Genomic DNA, 11,722 nt, shown 5'->3' with positions numbered 1-11,722 from the left:
ACAGACATCAATAGCATCAAAATAGATCAGTAAAATTATAGATCTATGCACATCATTAATAAAATAGAGTAATATGTACAAAAAATTAGATATTTTTGTTGCGCATTGGAGTTGTGTTTTTGCAAAAAAACATGAAGAGGACTGGGAAATTATTGATAGGTCTTGTCAGGGTAAACAGGCCATCAGATCATTACGACCACAATATCCTCCTTTTTCCCCCTTGAATTGGCTTAGCTCTCTTCTCACTTGGCCCTAGATTCAGTAGTGTCAGGGAATCCCACACTCGACTCTGCTCTCTCGTTCACCCCTCACATCCAATCCATCACCAGAACCTGCAGGTCTCACCTCCATAACATCGCCAATATCTGCCCTTTCCTTTCCATCCAAACTGCTGCCTTGCTGGTTCAATCTCTCATCCTATCCCGACTGGATTACTGCATCAGCCTCCTCTCTGATCTCCCATCCTCCTGTCTCTCCCCACTTCAGTCTATACTTCACGCTGCTGCCCGGATCGTCTTTGTGCAGAAACGCTCTGGGCATGTTACTCCCCTCCTCGAAAATCTCCAGTGGCTGCCTGTCAACCTACGAATCAAGCAAAAACTCCTCCCCCTGGGCTTCAAGGCTGTCCATCACCTTGCCCCCTCCTACCTCACGTCCCTTCTCTCCTTCTCCAGCCCAGCCCGCACTCTCCGCTCCTCTGCCGCTAACCTCCTCACCGTGCCTCGTTCTCGCCTGTCCCGCCGTCGACCCCCAGCCCACGTCCTCCCCCTGGCCTGGAATACCCTCCCTCCACACATCCACCAAGCTAGCTCTCTTCCTCCCTTCAAAGCCCTACTGAGAGCTCACCTCCTCCAGGAGGCCTTCCCAGACTGAGCCCCCTCCTTCCTCCCCCCCTCCCCCTCCCCATCCCCCCCACCCTACTTCCTTCCCCTCCCCACAACACCGGTATATATGTATGTACAGATTTTTTACTCTATTTATTCTACTTGTACATATTTACTATTCTATTTATTATGTCAGTGATGTGCATCTAGCTTTACTTCTATTTATTCTGATGACTTTACACCTGTCCACATGTTTTGTTTTGTTGTCTGTCTCCCCCTTCTAGACTGTGAGCTCGTTATTGGGTAGGGACTGTCTCCAGATGTTGCCAACTTGTACTCCCCAAGCGCTTAGTACAGTGCTCTGCACACAGTAAGTGCTCAATAAATACAACTGAATGAATGAATGAATGTATACGATTGAATGAATGAATTAATCATTAACTCTTCTCTCTCATTCAACCCTCATATTCAATCCATCACCAAATCCAGTCCCACCTTCACTCGCTAAAATCCGCCCTTTCCTCTCCAACTGTACTGCAACCATGTTAATACAATCACTCATCCTATCCTGCTTAGGTTACTGCACCAGCCTCCTGTCTTTCCCTACTCCAGACCATACTTCACTCTGCTATCCGGATAATTTTTCTATAAAAACATTCTGGACACATCACCCCATTCCTCATAAACTCCTGTGGTTGCCCATCCACCTCCATATCAAACACTCCTCACCATTGGCTTTAAAGCACTCCGTCACCTTGCCCCCTCCTACCTCACCTCGCTTCTCTCCTTCTACAAAGCAGCCCGCACACTTCACTCCTCTAAGCTCACCTTCTCACTGTGTCTCAATCTCACCTGTCTTTCAACCCCCTAGCCCACATCCTGCCTCTGGCCTGGAATGCCCTCCCTCTTCTATTCCGCCAGACAACCCCTCTCCCCTGCTTCAAAGTCTTATTGAAGGCACATCTCCTCCAAGAGGCCTTCCCAGACTAAGCCCCACTTTTCCTCATCTCCCACTCCCTTCTGCATTGCCCTGACTTGCTCCCTTTTTTCTTGCCCCCCCCAGTCCCAGCCCCAAAGCAATTCTGTACATATCTTTAATTTATTTGTATTGATGTCTGCCTCCCCCAATCTAGACTGTGAGCTCATTGTGGGCAGGGAATGTCAGTGTTTATTGTTGTATTGTACTTTCCCAGGCTCTTAGAACAATGCTCTGCACACAGTAAGCACTCAATAAATATGACAATGAATGAATGATGAAGGGAGCAAGTCAAGGAGACACAGAAGGGAGTGAGTGAAGAAGAAAGGAGAACTTAGGAGAGATGTGCCTTAAACAGGGCTTTGAAGTGGGGGAGAGTAATTGTCAGATTTGAGGAGGGACTCAATAGGTGCTCAATAAATATTATTGATTGTTTGAGACAAAGTATGAAATATAAGGTCTGTCCACTGTTGTGCTTTTGGGAAGCTAAATGTGTCTTTGGCATTCTTCCTGTTGACCCTACAGAAGTCCGGCCCATCTTTGAATGGGCTAATTCTCCTCCCTGGCATTTGCCAGCTGCGTTGCCTCCACCCACTCCCCTGAGCCAAATGTCTAGCTTTGTGTGATGCCAGCAAGAACCTTTCTGCCAAAGGGGGAAGAGGTAACCGTGACATAAAACTTCTGGAGCAGAACCCAAATGGAAGGACTTGCGATATAAGCCAGAGCACCCAGTCAGTCAGTCAGGTACATTGAGAGCTTACTGTGTGCCGAGAACTGATCTAAGCACTTGGGAGAACACAGTATAACAGGCACATTTCCAGCCCACAGCAAGAGCTAATAGTCATACCAGTATCCTTGTGGATTCTGGAGAACTCCAAGTATATTTGTGGGTGAAAAGGCAGGCAAGTATGCCTTGAATTTGGAGGGAGCCTTTCAAATGTTTCCCGAAGTGCTTTTGTATCAATGATCCTAGTTTTGTCCCTACAAAAGCCCCGTAAAGAGAGGCAGGGGTCACAATCCTCATTTTACAGATGAGAAAACAACAGCCCAGAGAGCTTGACTGATTTTCCAGATTCACAGAACTGGCAGAACTGGAACTAGAAACCAGGTTTACTGGCTCCCCAGACCGTATTCTCTCCTGATGCTTCTTTCATTTGTCCTCTGTTCTTATGGCAAAGCCAAAGACTTTGATTTATCTAGTTACAAGGATTTGTCAATGATTCTGGGATGGGGCATCTAACCTGGAATAATTTGGTAGCCAGATGTTGGAGACACCATTGGCCTAGTGGAAAGAGCATGGGAGTGAGAGTCAGAAACCCAGCTTCTAGTCCCAGCTTTGACAGTGACCTGCTCCGTGTCCTCGGACAAGTTACTTAATTTGTACTTCCCAAGCGCTTAGTACAGTGCTCTGCACATAGTAAGCGCTCAATAAATACGATTGATTGATTGATTGATTAGCAGCTCTGTTCCTTGATTCCTCATCTACAGAATGGGCATATTATTTTTTTAATGGTAATTGTTAAGCACTCACTATGGGCCAGGCACTGCACTAAGCCCTGAAATAAATGCAAGCTAATTAGGCTGGACAGAGTCCATGTCTCATGTGAGGCTCAGAGTCTTAATCCCCATTTTACAGATGGGGTAACTGAGGCCCAGAGAAGTGAAGTGACTTGCCCAAGGTCACACAGCAGAAATGTGATGGAGCCGGGATTAGGACCCAGGTTATATTATACTATAATATATTACACTGTTGTATCATACTCTCCCAAGTGCTTAATACAGTGCTCTGCACACAGTAAGTGCTCAATAAATATGATTGATTGACTAACTGAGGTTTTCTGATTCCCAGGCCTGTGTTCTTTCCACTAGGCCACGTGGCTCCTCTACTTTATTATATATAGTATTATTATACCATATTATACTATATGTTATATATTATATCTGTTCTCCTTTCAGCTTAGTTTGTGAGTACCATGTGGGACAAGACACTAGATCTGATCTGATTACTTTGTATCTACCCTGGCCCTTGGAACCAAGTAAGTGCTTAATAAATCCCATAATTTTTATCATTTGGGAGGCCAGATGTTAAGGTTTTTAGGAGAGGCCCATATCACTCCTGCTCTTTCCCCTGCTCAGAACAGACTCCAGCTTCCCCCTGTGAAGATACCCATCACTCTATGTTGCATTTCTCCTGGGCCTTCTTTCTCACTAGGTTCATTCTGATGGATTCTGGCCTGGGGCAGAGAAAGCATCTAGTTGGGAAGCAGCATGGCTTGGTGGATAGAGCACAGGCTTGGGAATCAGAAGGTCATAGGTTCATTCATTCATTCATTCATTCAATTGCATTTATTGAGCGCTTACTTTGCGCAGAGCACTGTACTAAGCGCTTTGGAAGTACAAGTTGGCAACATATAGAGACGGTCCCTACCCAACAGCGGGCTCACAGTCTAGAAGGGGGAGACAGACAACAAAACATATTAACCAAATAAAATAAATAGAATAAACATGTACAAGTAAAATAAATGGAGTAATAAATATGTACAAACATATATACATATATACAGGTGCTGTGGGGAGGGGAAGGAGGTTCTAATCCCGGCTCAGCCACTTGTCTGCTGTGTGACATTAGGCAAGTCACTTCATTTCTCTGGGCCTCAGTGACCTCATCTGTAAAATGGGGATTGAGATTGTGAGCCCCACATGGGACAGGAGCCGTGTCCAAACTGATTTGCTATTATCCACCCAGTGCTTAATACAATGCCTGGCACATAGTAAGAGCTTAACACATACCATAATTATTATTATTATTAGTCCTTCCTCACCTTCTCACTGGGCTTTAGGGCTGCCTCAGGCAGAGGAAGAACCTGGAATGGGGAAAGAAATGGGGAGGGGAAAAAGTTCTTGTAGTAATAATAATGATGGCATTTATTAAGCACTTACTATGTGCAAAGCACTGTTCAAAGTGCTGGGGAGGTTACAAGGTGATCGGGTTGTCCCACGGGGGGCTCACAGTCTTCACATCCCCATTTTCCAGATGAGGTAACTGAGGCACAGAGAAGTGAAGTGACTTGCCCAAAGTCACCCAGCTGACAGCTGAGAGCTGGGATTTGAACCCATGACCTCTGACTCCAAAGCCCGGGCTCTTTCTGCTGAGCCACGCTGCTTTTCTACGCTGCTTGTGGCATATCACCTAATCCAAACCCACTTAGGTGACTCAACCCCACTGAAAGAATTTCCTTGACAGAGAGGGCTCAGCTATCACTGGAAGATTTCCTTATCATATGACTCAGATCAGGCACCATCAACACCCTACCTGCCCCTACCTGAGGGAGACACCACGGCCTAATGGAAAGGGCCCAGGCCTGGGTGTCGGACGACCTGGATTCGAACCCTGCTCTGTGATCTTGGGCAAGTCACTTAACTTCTCTGGGCCTTAGTTTCCTCATCTATAAAATAGGGATTCAATATGTATTCTCCTTCAGTCTCATACTGTGAGTCCCATGCGGGACAGGGACCATGTCCAACCTGATAATCTTGTATCTGCTCCTGTACTTGCTATAGTGCTTGGTACATAGTAATGCTTAACAAATACCACAATTGTCATTATTTATCTGCTGCTGATCTCTGGGAACATGCTCAACTTTTACATAGAGCAAAGCCCTGAATGACCTCATCTCTCTGACAATCCCCTTTGTCCTCTCTCTCTTTCATCACAGTTGTTAAGTGTTTACTATGTTCCAGGCACTTTTCTAACCACTGGGGTCTTGCCTTGTTTGGTCTTTTGCTGTCAAGTCATCTCCTACCCGTAGCAACACCATGGACACATTTCTGCCAGGTCATCCCACCTCCATCTGCAAATGTTCTAGTGGTGTATCCATAGTTTTCTTGGTAAAAATATGGAAGTGGTTTACCATTGCCTCCTTCTGTGCAGTAAACTTAAGTTTCTGCCCTTGACTCCCTTGTCGCAGCTGCCTAGCATGGGTGAGCTTTTGAATTGTAGCAGATTGCCATCCCCTCTCTAGCCACTGCCCGAGCTAGGAATGGAATGGGTAGGCCTCTGCTTGACTCTCCCTCCCTTAGTCGGGACTGGTAGAATACTGGAAACTCTCCAGGTACGGTCCTGAGAAGGGAAACATCTGGGGTAGATACAAGCTAACCAGGTTGGACAAAGTCCCTGTCCATAAGGACTCACAGTCTTAATCCCCATTTTACAGATGAGGTAACTGAGGCTCAGAGAGGTGAAGTGACTAGCCCAAGGTCACACAGCAGACATGTTGCCCCTCCTCTCCTTTTATTCTCTCTCTCTCTCTCTCCCTCCCCTCTTCCCCTCCCTCATCTGTCATTCTAATCTCTCTCTTTCCTCTGCTTTCCTGGCTCCTTCTCCTGCTCCTTCCTTTCTCCACCCTCCCCTTCCCTCCCTGTCTCTCACTGGCCTACACTTTAAAATGCTTCTTGCCACCGTTAGACCACCATATTCAGTCAGAATGTTGTTCAGATACTGGTTCTCATCCAAAGTGTTCTCATCCAAAGGAAATTGTTGTTAAAGGGAAATGGATCTTGTGAAGGGCCAAGAAACCTGATTAAGAGAGAAGATCATGAGACTTCCTGGAATCAGCAATTTTTCAATACAATGTATCGAAAACCCTGTTTGTTTCTAAAAGCAACCCACGAATTCCCTGCCAGTTGTAACAGATGGCATGCAGAGGCAGGGGGAGGAGACAGGACTCAATTCGATCTATTTGGCTTTTTGACAGAGACTCTGGTCAAAGGTTTAGTTAGGGAGGAAATTAAAATGAATGTGAAAATGAAATTTGGAGATTATCTGTGTGCTTAAGTGATCCATCCTCTCTCTCCACAGGCAGCAACCTTCTTGACCAGAGTCTCCAGAACAAGTATAACAGATAGAATTAAAATGGCAGCTGCAGCTACCCCTCTGTCTACAGGAGGACAATGGCACAGCTCTCTCTCTCCACCTCCTTCCCCAAATAACCTAATGGTGCCTGGTTCCCTACTCTCTGACCTCCATCCCTTCAGTTACACTGTTCCTCCAGCTTGGACTACTTCCCTCTCCTTCCACAAACTGACAGACTCCAGTCCTCTCCATAGTCCTAAAATCCCTCCCCTTCCAATAAACCTTCCTCAATTCATTTTCTAAATATCAAGCTCTGTCCACCCAACATTTCCAACCAACCTGGTTAGCGTGTATCTACCCCAGAGGTTCCCCCTCTCAGGACCGCACCTGGAGAGTGTCCAGTACTCTACCACTCCTGACTAGGGGGGGGAGAGTCAAGCAGAGGCCATTCCATTCCTAGCTTGGGCAGTGGCTAGAGAGTGGAAGGCAATCTGCTACAAGTCAAAGCTCACCCATGCCGGGCATCATCATCATCATCAATCATATTTATTGAGCGCTTACTATGTGCAGAGCACTGTACTAAGCGCTTGGGAAGTACAAATTGGCAACATATAGAGACAGTCCCTACCCAACAGTGGGCTCACAGTCTTAAAGGGGGAGACAGAGAACAAAACCAAACATACTAACAAAATAAAATAAATAGAATAGATATGTACAAATAAAATAAAAAAATAGAGTAAAAAAAATATGTTCAAACATATATACATATATACAGGTGCTGTGGGGAAGGGAAGGAGGTAAGATGGGGGGGATGGAGAGGGGGACGAGGGGGAGAGGAAGGAAGGGGCTCAGTCTGGGAAGGCCTCCTGGAGGAGGTGAGCTCTCAGCAGGGCCTTGAAGGAAGGAAGAGAGCTAGCTTGTCGGATGGGCAGAGGGAGGACATTCCAGGCCCGGGGGATGACGTGGGCTGGGGGTCGATGGCGGGACAGGCGAGAGCGAGGTACGGTGAGGAGATCAGCGGTGGAGGAGCGGAGGGTGCGGGCTGGGCTGTAGAAGGAGAGAAGGGAGGTGAGGTAGGAGGGGGCAAGGTGATGGACAGCCTTGAAGCCCAGGGTGAGGAAGAGCAGCAGCGACAAGGAAGAGTCGAGGGGGGAAACTCAAGCTCTGTCTACCCCGGGCACTTTCACATTTATTTATACCCATCCTCAGCACACAGGCGCACACATAGACACCCACACACACATCCATGCTCACACATAGGGTGATTTGCAAGTGACCCATTAGAAGAAGAAATTCCTACTCTGCATTTCGTCTTGGAATCGACAACATTCAGTGGCATTGTAATGTACTTGTCTTGGGGGGTCATGAAGTTCTGTTTGCCTCCATTTATAGAGCCTGCTGTGGAAAGTTGTCCCAGTTCTGATTTGATCATTCCATTTAATGGAGCTGGTTGTCCCTGGGTGCTCTGGTTTGGCCCAATTTGCCCCACTACCGTGTTAGCAGTACACAACGCAGGTGGCTGGCGGGCTACGGTAACCAGGGGCACCCACTAAATAAAGTGGATAGAGCAAAGTTCTGGGGAGTTACAAGGACCTGGGTTCTAATCCCGGCTCCAGCACTTGTCTGCTGTGTGACCTTGGGCAACTCACTTAACTTCTGTGTGTCTCAGTTACTTCCTCTGTAAAATGGGAATGAAGACTGTGAGCCCCATGCGGGAAAGGGGCTGCATCCAACCAGATTAATTTGTATCTAAACCAGCATTTAGAACAGTGTTTAACAAGTAGAAAGTGCTTAACAAATACCATCATTATTATTATTAAAGAGACAGTGATGAGGCTATTAAAACCCACTGAACTACAAGGATCAAGGATAGCTAGATCATTCTCAGCTTCAGTGTTTAGCAATTGGCAAATTACAGCTTGCTCAAATTTACTCAAAGATGACAGCAGATTGGGTTGCTCTGTACACTGTATTTACTTTTCAGAGGCTGACTTCACAAAGACAAACCTGCAGAAACAATTGGAACTAGTCAGTCCCTCCTGATAATCAAAGCTTCACCCCTCTCCTCAGGTCTGTTGTCTTTTCTGGCACCTTTGGCTACAAAGGCATTCTAAAGCAGATTCCAACTTAGAATTTGCTAGTAGTATTCTCCAACCTCTGATTTTCATGGTTTACTTATGACCTGCTTTTTTCTTATGCTACTGAAATATCCAATCAGGAATTTAGAGACATGCACTTCTTCAAGATTAGGAAACTGTTTCTGGAAAAGTAAATCAAACTTCAAGCATATTTCCAGTGTTTTTTTGAGACTCAAATGAGTACTCTCCAGCCACATCTCTCCACGATGCTGGCAGGAGGGGGTTTTGTGCAATACCCCGGCTAATACCGAAATGTCTACACAGTCAAGTCAGTTAATCTAGAGGTCAGAATTACCCAGGGTGTTGACAAAATGCTTGCTAGGGTTTTCTTGGAGATGGTGGTCATCTTGGCAGGCCCCAACTGGCTCACTGATTGGGTAAAAAAAAATCTCACAAGCTTTTCCTTGAGATTTCAAACCATTTAGAGGCAGGTGGTGGGGAGGTAAGGGAAGGAATATGGAGGAGACAGAGAAAAGGAAAAGAGGGGAAGTGGAGGGAGAAGAGAGGGGTGAAAGAGAAGAAGGAAAAAGTTGGGGGTAAATAGAGAGAGAAATTGGGGAGGGGCCAAAGAACAGGGAGAGGTGAGGGAAAAGACACAAGAACGATTGGGAAGACAGAGGGGAGAGAGGAGAAAAGAAGGGGAGGAAAAAGATGGCAGAAAAGGGAAGAAAGAGAAAACTGGCAATAGGGAAAGATGGGAAGGAAATGGAGATGGTGGGAGGGGGAGATGGGTTGAAGGGGAAGGGAAAGAAAGGGGTGGGCTGTTGTCTCAGCTTTCATCGGCTACCAAAAAAGTGATACCAGATTTTCATTAAAAAAAAAAAAAGAGCCAAAGCCTTCCCAATCCAGGGGTGGCTAGATTTAGGATTTGTGGGATGCTACTGCACTGGTCTTTCATAACATGACCAAATCACTGGCCCCTCAAAGTTGCATCAGTGCCACCTCCACCCTTGTAGCACTGGGCCACTGGTCCCTTTGATGACAAACTTGCTCATATACCATCTGAGTTTGGCCCTGGATAGAGCTCCTTCCATCCTTCTGATTGACTGACCCTGTGGTCATGGAGTGCCCAAAGAAGCCTGAAAGTCTTAGTGTATTTCTCAGAGCATGAGGTACTTGCATAGTGAGTGTCAGAGCCCTGATCTGTTGTGACAACACATACTTCTTTAAGTTCAATAAACAAAGCAGTGTGGCTCAGTGGAAAGAGCACGGGCTTTGGAGTCAGAGGTCATGGGTTTGAATCCCAGCTCCGCCACATGTCTGCTGTGTGACCTTGGGCAAGTCACTTAACTTCTCTGAGCCTCAGTTACCTCATCTGTAAAATGGGGATTAAGACTGTGAGCCCCACGTGGGACAACCTGATCACTTTGTATCCCCCCAAGCGCTTAGAACAGTGCTTTGCACATAGTAAGCGCTTAACAAATGCTAACATTATTATTATTATTATTATTATTATTATTATTACAATGCAGAAGTCTTGGTATTGTTTTCAGCACATTTTCTGAATCTGCTATGCTGCAGCGATCAATATCCGCTGAATTGTTTTTTGGTCCGAAGTCACATTTTTGATCTTGCTAGGACTGAAGTTCCTACATAGAATTGATAGTCCGCATGTGGAAAAAGAGCTCATGGAAACTTGGTGTCATTACCTCACAGGAGAAGAACATGATTAAAATGGCACATTCATTACCATTTGAACATGTTTTATCCTCAGAAGTTTTATTTCTTCTTTTCTTTTCCCTCCCGTAAGCCAGTTGATAAATTCAAAAGGCTGAGGTCTGCATAGAGCTGTTCTCGAACTGGAAGGGGACCTGAATATTTCTTCCTGACAGTAATGGGTTGTTAAACATTGCAACTGCCACAGAAGGAGAATTGGTGCTCCCTTCCTTTACATCCTATAGCTGTTTTTACACTGGCAAATAGGGATGATGGTAATCATTAGGTGCTTGCTCTGTGCCAATCACTGTATTCATTCATTCATTCAATCACATTTATTGAGTGCTTACTGTGTGCAGAGCACTGTTCTAAGCGCTTGGAAAGTACTGTACTAGGCACTGCAGTAGATTCAGGCTAATCACTTGGGACACACATGGGACTCACAGTCATCATCATCATCAACAAAGGTATTTGAGTGCTCACTGTGTGCAGAGCACTGTACTAAGCATTTAGGACAGCAGAGTTGGTAGACATAATTCTTACCCATAATGAGCTTATAGTACAGAGGAAGGAGGCAGACATTAATATGAATAAATCATGTATTATATAGAATTTAGAGTTATGCAATTAAGTGCTGTGGAGCTGAGACTGGGGTGACCATCAAATGTCCAAAGGTCATAGATCCAAGCACAGAGACGAGGGAAGAAGGGAGAGGGAGCTGAGGAAAAGAGGGTTTCATCAGGGAAGGCCAGAGTAGTAAACACCATTGGACATGAACGATTTTCTGTCATGGACCCTACCTCAGGGTAGAAATTGAGGTGGAGCTCCACAGTGTCTGCAGAGATGATTCATTCATTCATTCACTCGCATTTATTGAGCACTTACTGTGTGCAAAGCACTGTACTAAGTATTTGGGACAGTACAATATACAGACACATTCCTGAGATAGGCATTAAGGTAATAATAATAGTGGTATTGAATATTTAATAATTAATAATTTGTGAATTTAATAAGACACTTCATCAGCTCTCTTCCTCCTACTTACTTATTCTGTTCACCTGTTATGCTCCAGTTCACACACTTAAACTCTTAAACTAACCTAGCCACTGGGTCTCTCACCACTGACCTTGCTCCTACCTTGCTCTCACATGGAAGAGGGCATCTTCAAAGCTCTTCTAAAATCACATCTTCTCCAGGAGGCTCTACTCCCTCTTCAGCTCTGAAAAGGCCTAGGATTCAGAGAGCCTGGGTTCTAATCGCAGCTCTACCATTTGCC

General features: G+C 45.6%; 2 non-coding genes across 2 annotated transcripts; one reads left to right on the top strand and one right to left on the bottom strand.

The window, feature by feature from the left end:
- Window positions 1-5,792: 5,792 nt before the first annotated feature.
- LOC119927992 lies at window positions 5,793-5,930 on the bottom strand. The gene has a single exon (XR_005450954.1). It is a non-coding gene; the product is annotated as a small nucleolar RNA SNORA7 (small nucleolar RNA).
- Window positions 5,931-7,021: 1,091 nt separating this feature from the next.
- LOC119927947 lies at window positions 7,022-7,154 on the top strand. Its single transcript, XR_005450911.1, has one exon. It is a non-coding gene; the product is annotated as a small nucleolar RNA SNORA7 (small nucleolar RNA).
- The last annotated feature ends 4,568 nt before the right edge of the window (window positions 7,155-11,722 follow it).

This window comes from Tachyglossus aculeatus, chromosome 4 (genome assembly GCF_015852505.1).
Source record: "Tachyglossus aculeatus isolate mTacAcu1 chromosome 4, mTacAcu1.pri, whole genome shotgun sequence".
Taxonomy (NCBI): domain Eukaryota; kingdom Metazoa; phylum Chordata; class Mammalia; order Monotremata; family Tachyglossidae; genus Tachyglossus; species Tachyglossus aculeatus.
This window is presented reverse-complemented; position numbering and strand designations above follow the sequence as displayed.